The sequence below is a fragment of the Populus nigra genome, chromosome 1, assembly GCF_951802175.1.
Source record: "Populus nigra chromosome 1, ddPopNigr1.1, whole genome shotgun sequence".
In the NCBI taxonomy this organism is placed as follows: domain Eukaryota; kingdom Viridiplantae; phylum Streptophyta; class Magnoliopsida; order Malpighiales; family Salicaceae; genus Populus; species Populus nigra.
The window spans coordinates 2,213,845-2,223,325 of NC_084852.1; positions in this window are offsets into that span (position 1 = coordinate 2,213,845).

Consider the following 9,481-nt stretch of genomic DNA (forward strand, 5'->3'; position numbering starts at 1 on the left):
TAATGAGACCACACTTCACATTCTTTCCATTTGGGTAGGTCACCCATCATAATGAGACCGCTTTCCATTTTCTTTCCACCTGGGTAGGTCACCCATTACAATGAGACCACTTGTTGCACATTTTTTAGTTTTGATTGAATGAGGTCGCCAGATGGGATCTCAAGTAGCTTTGGTTAAAGGGAATCGCCAGATGGGGTTTCAGGTTGACCGAGCTACCATATTTTTTAGTTCCACTTTAATGAGGTCGCCAGATGGGATTTCAGGTTAACCGAGCTACACACATTTTTTAGTTTTTGGTTTAATGAGGTCGCCAGATGGGATCTCATGTTGGTTCTGGTTAAAGGGGATCGCCGGACGGGATCTCAGGTTAGCCCAACCACGCAGATTTTGGTTTTGGTTAAAGGGGATCGCCGGACGGGATCTCAGGTTAGCCCAACCACACACAGGATAATGGTTCTGGTTGAAGGGGATCGCCGGACGGGATCTCAGGTTAGCCCAACCACACAGATATTGGTTCTGGTTAAAGGGGATCGCCGGACGGGATCTCAGGTTAGCCCAACCACACACAGGATAATGGTTCTGGTTAAAGGGGATCGCCGGACGGGATCTCAGGTTAGCCCAACCACACAGGATATTGGTTCTGGTTAAAGGGGATCGTCGGACGGGATCTCAGGTTAGCCCAACCACGCAGATAATGGTTCTGGTTAAAGGGGATCACCGGACGGGATCTCAGGTTAGCCCAACCACACAGGATATTGGTTCTGGTTAAAGGGGATCGCCGGACGGGATCTCAGGTTCGCCCAACCACACAGATTTTGGTTTTGGTTCAAGGGGATCGCCAGATGGGATCTCAGGTTAACAGAAAAAGAAGAGAAAAAAAAAGAGAGAGAAAAGAGAGAAAGAAAAAAGAAGGAAAACAGAGAGAAATAGAAAAAGAAAAAAAAAGTAAGGTCATTAGATAAGTGAATATTTAGCAAGTTAGGAAGATAAAAAGACAAGTTTTTCTTTACAAAGCTTACTATGCAAAACATTGAGGAGTTTTGCTTCGTAAGCATTGTAAAGAGGGGGCATCTGTTGCTACCTAATTTTTGACCCATGTTTTGATAAATTTTCAGAAAAATCCAAAAATAGCGAAAAAACATTGAAAATCCAAAAAATACGTTTTTAATACATTTGCATCGTTTTTATCATTTTTAGCATCGTCTCAAAAGAATTTAAATTTTCAAAGATATTTAGAACGCGTTCAACTTTTAACGCATCATTTTTAAAATCATTGATTTTCCACATTGAGTCGATGTTGATATTTGCTCGCTTTCAAAAATACAAAAAAATAAGAAAAATCAAAATTTACAAAAAAAAAAGAGGAAAAGAGAAGGAAAGGAAAAGTTGAGGGACTAATTTGAAGACCTAGCAAAACTTTTCCTATAAATACCATGCTACATTGCATTTTCAAAGGGGGGGAGCATTTTGGTAATTTAGGGGAGACACCACAAAAAAGAAAAAACCCTAAAAATGACCTAAACCTATCTTCTCCAAAGGGGCCGCCGCCGCCCCCAGCTCTGATTTTTTTTCCTTTCTCGGCTGGTTCCACCTCTGCCCCTCCATTTTCCCCTGCAAAAAAAAAACCTCACCATCTCACCTAAGGTAGCAGCCACCAGCCTTCCCCTACCCCTGTTTTGATTTTTTTTCTCTTCTCCCTCAATCGACCCTTCACCTCACCAGAAACCAGTTCCCCCCACACTGCCTCCTCTCCTTTACCCTTCACCGAAGCCTTCCCCTCAGCAGTGGCTTCTTCTCCTTCGGTCTCCATCAACGCCGGCGTCCACCAAGCCAACAGCAGCAGCCGATCTCCTCCACCACCAGCTTGGGAGACGCCATCCTCAGATCAGCCACCCGAACACTCCATCTCTGAAGCCGACAGACCCAGCCTTTTCTCCTTCAACCGACCTCAGCAGTGGCAGTTTCTGCCCACACAAGACAACCCCTCACCCTCCTCTCAGTCGGTGTTCACCGCCAACCGCAGCAGCGCCAGGGCCACACTCTTCACTTTCTCCATCCGGCACCACGCGACAAACCCAGCAGCCTCCAGCGGCGGCCCGAACACAGTGACGGCCCGAACACAGCGGCACCTACAGATCAGCAGTCATCCTTCCTCCTCCTGCCAGCTACCCGAAGCAGAGGGAAGATGAAAACCCCTAGAAGAGTCGATCTGCAGTGAAGCAGATCTAAAGGAGAAGAGAGGCAGATCCGAAAACAAGGAAGAAAAAGCTTAAAATCAACTGTCATTTGTTGTGTTTTCTTGGATTTGCAGGTGACGGGGTCCTAACAGGCGGCAGGAAAGTGAAGATGGGAGGAAGGCATTACAGCACCCCCCCACGCTGTTTGGATTTCACGGCGGCGTGTGAACCCACGCGCCGCCAGTGGCGGTGGCGAGTGGGGAGACGCGCCGCCACTGTTCCTCCGGTTCCAGAAGGCTTCCTGACACTGTTCTGGGATGTTTTGGGTTATTCTGTAATTTTTAAAGTGTTTAATGTAATTTTTGTTTAGTTATTTTTTGAATTTGTATAATTTGTATTGTGGATGTAACAACAAAAGAAAAGAAAAAGAAAATATAGTGAAAGTGTATGGGTGTGTTTGTATTTGTTTTCTGGATGTTTTATTTTTATTTAAGATAAAATTGTAAAGATTAAAGAAGAATTTAATATTTTGATTGGATCACGGTCAAGAATTATTAACTTACATGTAAGTTGTATTTCTAATATCCGATGAAAAGACAATTATTAAAACTTCTTTAACACATCAAAGTCACGAAGCAGCTTACCTCAGGTAGGGTGTGTTAGGGGTGCTAATACCTTTCATAACCACAACTAGTCCCTTACCCGCGAATCTCTGACAAGACCAGTACATCCAGTTTTCCTAGTAACCCTCAATGAAATACTAGGTGGCGACTCCAACGAACCAATCAAATCAAGCAAACAACAACGATAAAATCGCTTGCCGATGCCGCGCGGATTTTTTGGACATGCGACAATTGCATTAACAAATAATCTAATATTTCATGATAGAAGTAAGCATATTGACACAACATTTTATTACTTATGAGATTGCATTGCAAATAAGAAAGTTGAAGTCAAATATGTAAAGACACAAGAGCAAGTTGCAAATATATTTACAAAGCCACTCAAATATGGTTTTTTTTTTTAATATCAAAATAAGAGATGTGTTGGAAGTTATGAAGAAATCAAGTTTAAGGGGGATGTTGAAAGTAAACTAAATTTCAGGTTTTGAAAAATTCAGAAATAGTCGACCGGTTTAGTAAAATACAATTCCTATTCAAATTAAGATTTTCTTATATTAGTTTAGTTTCTTAATTGTCTAGGACTTTATGCCTATTAAAAAAAAACTTGTAATTTAGCATTATTAACAAGTAAAAAAAATATAGCTAAGAGAATTTAAAAAGAAATATTTAATAAAAATATATAGTCCTCTTAATTTTTTTTCTTATTTTTATTTTTAAGTTCTTGATCTTGTATTGCTGTGATGATTTTATACCACACCTTCTTTACTTTCAAGAGACCACTTTGCTCTCACGTCCTAGTGCCAGAGATCTTGATAAAGCAACTAAACAGACTAATGTTTAAACTAAACAGGAAAAGTTTTAGTTTTCCTTGTCCCTTGCTTTTATAGTAAAGCCTGTGAATTTTGACCGGTTGAAAACAATAATTTTCCCTAGTTTAAATAAACAAGTCGGCTACCAGTACTGGAAATTCTTTCGCTTTGTCTCAGCAATTAATTCACTCTCGCGAATTCATCAGGGAAAGGAAGAAATTAACAAGTGGAGACACGCAAGCCAACGCAAAACAGAAAAACATTCCTAATCTATGTAAGGTCTAAGCTGTGCAAGGAAAAAAAGTTCTTAATTTACACAAGGAATGCCAAGTTAGTTTGCTATTTTCCTTTGCACTGGTGCTAGAAAGCTCTTTCCTCTTCTTTTTATTTTTTTCCTTACACCAAAGGAAAGAAAAGAATTGTAAATGAAAGCACGCAAACCAAGACAAGATAAAAAAAACAGAAAAAAATTTCATGTGCCATAACTCATCAACTATTATAAATCAAACATTTATACACTTGTTTTATTTTAAATGCTGAAAATTGTGTCTACACCTTTATTAATTAATTACTAACTAGGCAAATGAATACAAAGTGAAATTCTATCCATGTCTAGTCTGACATGAAGAAGACCACCATATCTTTTATTATCTTTGATTTTTAATTTATTCAACAATAATATGTATAGTATTTCTGATATACTATCACCAAGATGAGAGAGGAGGGATGCTTTGTTCATTTCTGAAGAAATTATTCGGATCAACTTTGGTCTTCACATGCACCAACCGGTCAAAGTTGTTCTTGATCTCTGTAATTGATATAGCTGTAAAGTTTTCTGATCCACGTTGTATATTTTTCAGATGTCTTAGTGTCTTGATCGCCCCAAAAGACAGCATAATGAATTTGGAATAAATTTCCTGCTCTATGTGGAAATGGAGTGATGGACTCGGAAATTTCGTCAATTCTGCCTTTTTAGGCTGTGAATTGCAATTCAGCTACTCGGGCTACTCGGGCATCCAGTTGTTTAATCTTGAAGAATACAATATAAGTTCTAGATTCTTGCAGATATTATAAATACCGAAGATTAATGGTGTAGATGTTATAGATACTGAAGATTAATGGAGCAAATATTGTAATATCAAAAGATAATATTCAAGATCTTGTAGTTATTATATTACCTTATATATGTTATGTCTATTACCTAATTTAGATGATCATGTAATTATTATTTATTTTCTTCATAACCAAAGACATAATCAAATCTAGCAGTTGTCATGTTAGGAACTGATTCTAGTTCAAATATACTTGTTCTACCATTAATTGAGCATTAGTTTATGTTCTTATGGAAGAATTTTCTATAGCCACTATGGAAGAAAGTTCAAGCTCAAAGGTAACTCCTCTTTTAAGCAATAATATTGATGATACCAATAATGCTCAACGATTGAGTTTATTATTGCTAAAGAAATTCAACTACTTTCTTAGTTAAGAGCTGTCACTATTGCTATCAATGAAAGATCAAAATTGAGATTCATCAATAGTTCAATTTCTTCTCCAGATGTGGACTATCCCAAATACAAAATATAGTTATCCAAAGATCAGTTGGTGACGTCTTGGATTCTTAATTCTATAGAACGAAATTTGATTGAAATTTTCAGCTACTCTGAATCCGCACATGATATTTGGAATGCTATTGGTGACATGTATGGCAACCAAAACAATGCAGCACAGATTTTTCAGATTCACCGTGAAATTGCAAATATCAATCAAGATAACAAACCATTTGTTCAACTATTAGGAAATTTGAAAAGTCTATGGAACGAACTAGAGATATATCGCCCACACATCTGTGATGTTGCTGTCATACGCAGAAGAATAGAGGAAGGCAGAATTTTCCAGCTCTTGGCAAGCCTTAGTTTTGACTTTAAAGATCTGCGGAGCCATATCCTAATAAACCCAAAACTACCATCTCTGAAGTCTATGACAACAACGATTCAGCATGAAGAAATTAACAGAAAGGTGATGAATCATAAAACTCATTCTAGAACAGCAGCTACTCGTGGTTATCATGTCAAGACAATGCCCTGTAATGAGAACTCCAACTCTGGTATGTCTTAGCATGTTTTTTTTTTTTATCAAAACAAGTGGGTGATGGCAGATCATTCAAAGGAAAATGTTCAGAGTTGAAGTGCAGCTATTGTCATAATACTGGACACCTTACTGACCAGTGTTGGCCATTGCACCCAGAACTCAAACCTAGATTTTCTAATGAGCAAAGAGGACACCAGAGGAGAACAAACTATACAGCACATCTAGCAGATGCAACTCTGTCAACTGAAAACCATCAATCTTTTTTTATGTGTTTACACTTAAAAACTTCTAAAAGGTGCTTATCAAAGTCTGAGAATACTCCTATCAAGATCACAGGGCTGAAACATTTCATCTTAGCCTCAAAGTTTGATCAAAACCATCTAGATCCAAAACCGTCTATCCTATGATAAAATCAGCCTAGTTTTAGTTTGTTAGAACCCTAACAAATTCATTTATAAGCTCTGAATCAACATATAAACAGAGAAGGAATTGTACCTAAATAAGAGGGAGAAGAAAATAAAGGAGGTAAGAAATTTAATTAAGGTTTAAGGGATTCAATATTGAGTTCAAGAGCTCAAAAAAGGTTCAATGGTTTGGTTTTGCTAGTTTAGAGATAAGAAGAGAGAAAAGCAACAGCAAAAATCTACTCTCATTGAATATTTCAAGCTTGGAAGGTATACTCTTGCAAAATTTAAAGGTAGAGTTCATGAGGCCTGTTGGATCCTCTATTTATTGTTTAAATGCAATGTTTTTTAATATATTGAGGTAAAAATTAGTGTCCTAGTGTGCTAACATTGCACTTTAGTTTGATTTGAAATTTGCCAAATGTGACTGCAAGGTGTTGATGTATTTTTTGTTTGGTTAATACATGGTTCCAGGCTCTTGAGTTTTGGTTTAGTCCTATGGAATGTTAAATTGTCAATTTTAAATCTCATATTGATTAAGCATCCTTGTTGTTTTGATTTGGTAGTTTTGGAAAATGAAATTTAATGCGTATTTATGATGATTTATTGTTTTTGTTAGTTTCTTTTTGTTTCAACTATGTTTGTCATTGATAATGTGGTTTGTTGGAATTAAGAAAGCATGTTTTAAAGACCTAAAATGACCATTCTTGGTTTGATAGTGGCTGAATTAATTCTAGGCAGGTTCTAGGTTTCTAAGACAGTGTTCTTCATGTTGTTCTTGGGAAAAACATTACCTTAGCTCTACTTTTAGACCATTTTTGGTCAATTTATTTGCACAGAATCCTTTGAACAACTTGATTAGCAAACAATCTAGGTTTAAAACACCATCAATAACACGTATTCATTTTGACTGCCCAAAATATATTTTGATCAAATCATGGCTTTTGAGTGATAATTGATGGTTTTTTATGCTTGATTCTTGATCCATGTTCTTCATTTGTTTTGTGTTTGATTCATTTTATCCAAAAAAATTGAATTTTTATGTTTTTCTTATGTTTAATCTGTTTTGGCTTTGAGTTTTTGTTTTTAGTTTGTTTTAGGGTTGACCCAGACAAGTCGAAATCAAGTAAGATATTTAAGGCTTTGTTTGATTTGCTATTTTTTTTATAAAAGAATAGGCAAACACACCCTTAGGTTTGTTTCTTAGCAGTTTTTCTAAAGAAAAAAATAGATCTTGTCAAACATGATCTTAAAAAAATATAAAACAATATAAAATAACAAAAATAGTAATATAAAAGAAATGATTTTTGTCTGTTGCATATAGTCAAGTTTCTCGAAAATCAAAAATCATGTTTTGCTTAAAAAAATAAAAATATAAAATACATGGTATGTTTTAGTATTTTTATACAAAATTATATATATATATATATATATATATATATATATATATATTTGCATGCATTTTAAATTTAATAACCAGTTTACTGAATCCATGAGAATTTGATTAATATTTTAATAACCTATGAAAATTTTAATTCATGAGAATTAATAGTTAATATTTTGGTATAAATATTAGACCTACATGTAAACTTGTATTTAAATATCAGGAATTGATTAGAAAATTCTCAGAATTATTCTGAATATTCATCTATTTTAATTGAAAGTACTTTTACCACAATATATGAGATGTGCAAAACTCTTTCACCTTTTAAGATAGGTGAACTCTATCAGAGCACTTATATGAATCATTTTCATAAAAATTCATTTTGGCATATGAGCTCATAAAAAATTTAAAATGCTAGACATTTTTTGTAAGAGTAAATTTTTTTTCTGAGCCATAAACGGACCGTCAGTTAAAAACCTATCAATGTCGTTAAGCCACATATAGATCAAACAATAAATCTTACTTTAAGTAATATATGCTAATACCTTTTTTTAGCTATAACCAATGCTTTATCCTAGAAATTTTTGATAAAGAGATTCCTAACCCCAACATTGCGATAGATATGATCAAATAAAATCCTTTTAAATTAATTGAAAGAGATCAAATATTTTACTTCAATAATAATACAATAAAATATATTGAATAATTCCTCTCGTGTGATAAAAAATATTCGAGTGAAAATTGTCACGTTATGTCAATGTTCATCCAATCTCTTGCTCAAACGCCACCCCAACCGAAGTGCTCATTTATATTTAACATATTTTCTAATATTTTATTAACATATGCCATTCAAATACTTTATTTATACTTTATACTTTGAAGCTATTTAAATTAAGCTAAAGTGATGATGACATTGAACTTCCTTTATTATACTTTATACTTTAAAACCGACGCTTTTAACTTTAAAGCCTCCCCTTCGAGAACCATTTTGACATTCACATGTGAACCATGAAACATGTGAAACATGAAAGCCATTATTTGATTCTCGACCTAAAATCTAATCACGATGGGATTGATTAATCTTGACTTCAATTCTAATTAATTAACTTTCTCAGAATTTAATATAACTTTTTTAACTTTACTTGTTGCTGGGTACGTAGTTAACTTTTCTAGAATGTGAAAAAAGTTCCATATATAGGTGAAACTTTTCTAGAACTATATATATATATATATATATATATATATATATATATATATATATATATAGAAAGGAAAAGGAGGAACAATGGGAAATTTTATTATTTTTTGAACTGGATTTCGTTTTCGAACAACGTATTCATTAATAATTGTGAGCTTCGGTTCTTCAATTGGTTCCTCGGAACTGGAGCAAATAACTTTTTCACTAGGAGGTCGTGTTTTGTATATCCTTAAAGACATTTAATTGTTAGATCTACTGTTCGATGCCAATTGCATTTATTATATGCTAATATACATGCGACTGACCTCCTTTACTTTTCATATGAACAAGCCCTATTTTTTTTAATTTTCATTTCCACTTGTTTTATTAAATTTTTCCTTTTTTAAAAACTTGTTTTTGATATATATATTTTTTAACCAGCCGATTTACTAGGTTATATTAAAAAAAATTTATATAATTTAATTTTAATTTCAGACTAAATAAAGAATTGAATTAGAAAATTTTAAAGTTTACATATAGGGTGGAATCAAGAAATTTTAAAATTGACATATTAATCAAATCAAGGTGTAAAAATAATGCTAGATAGTTCTCTATGATCCAAATATATATATATATATATATATATATGGAATTTTTTCACATTCTAGAAAAGTTAATTACCCAGAAAAAAGTAAAGTTAAAAAAATATATTAAATTCTAAGAAAGTGAATTAATTAGAATTGAGGTAAAGAATAATCAATGCCATCTTAGTTAGATTTTATGTCAAGAATCAAATTGGCTTTCATGATTCACATGTGA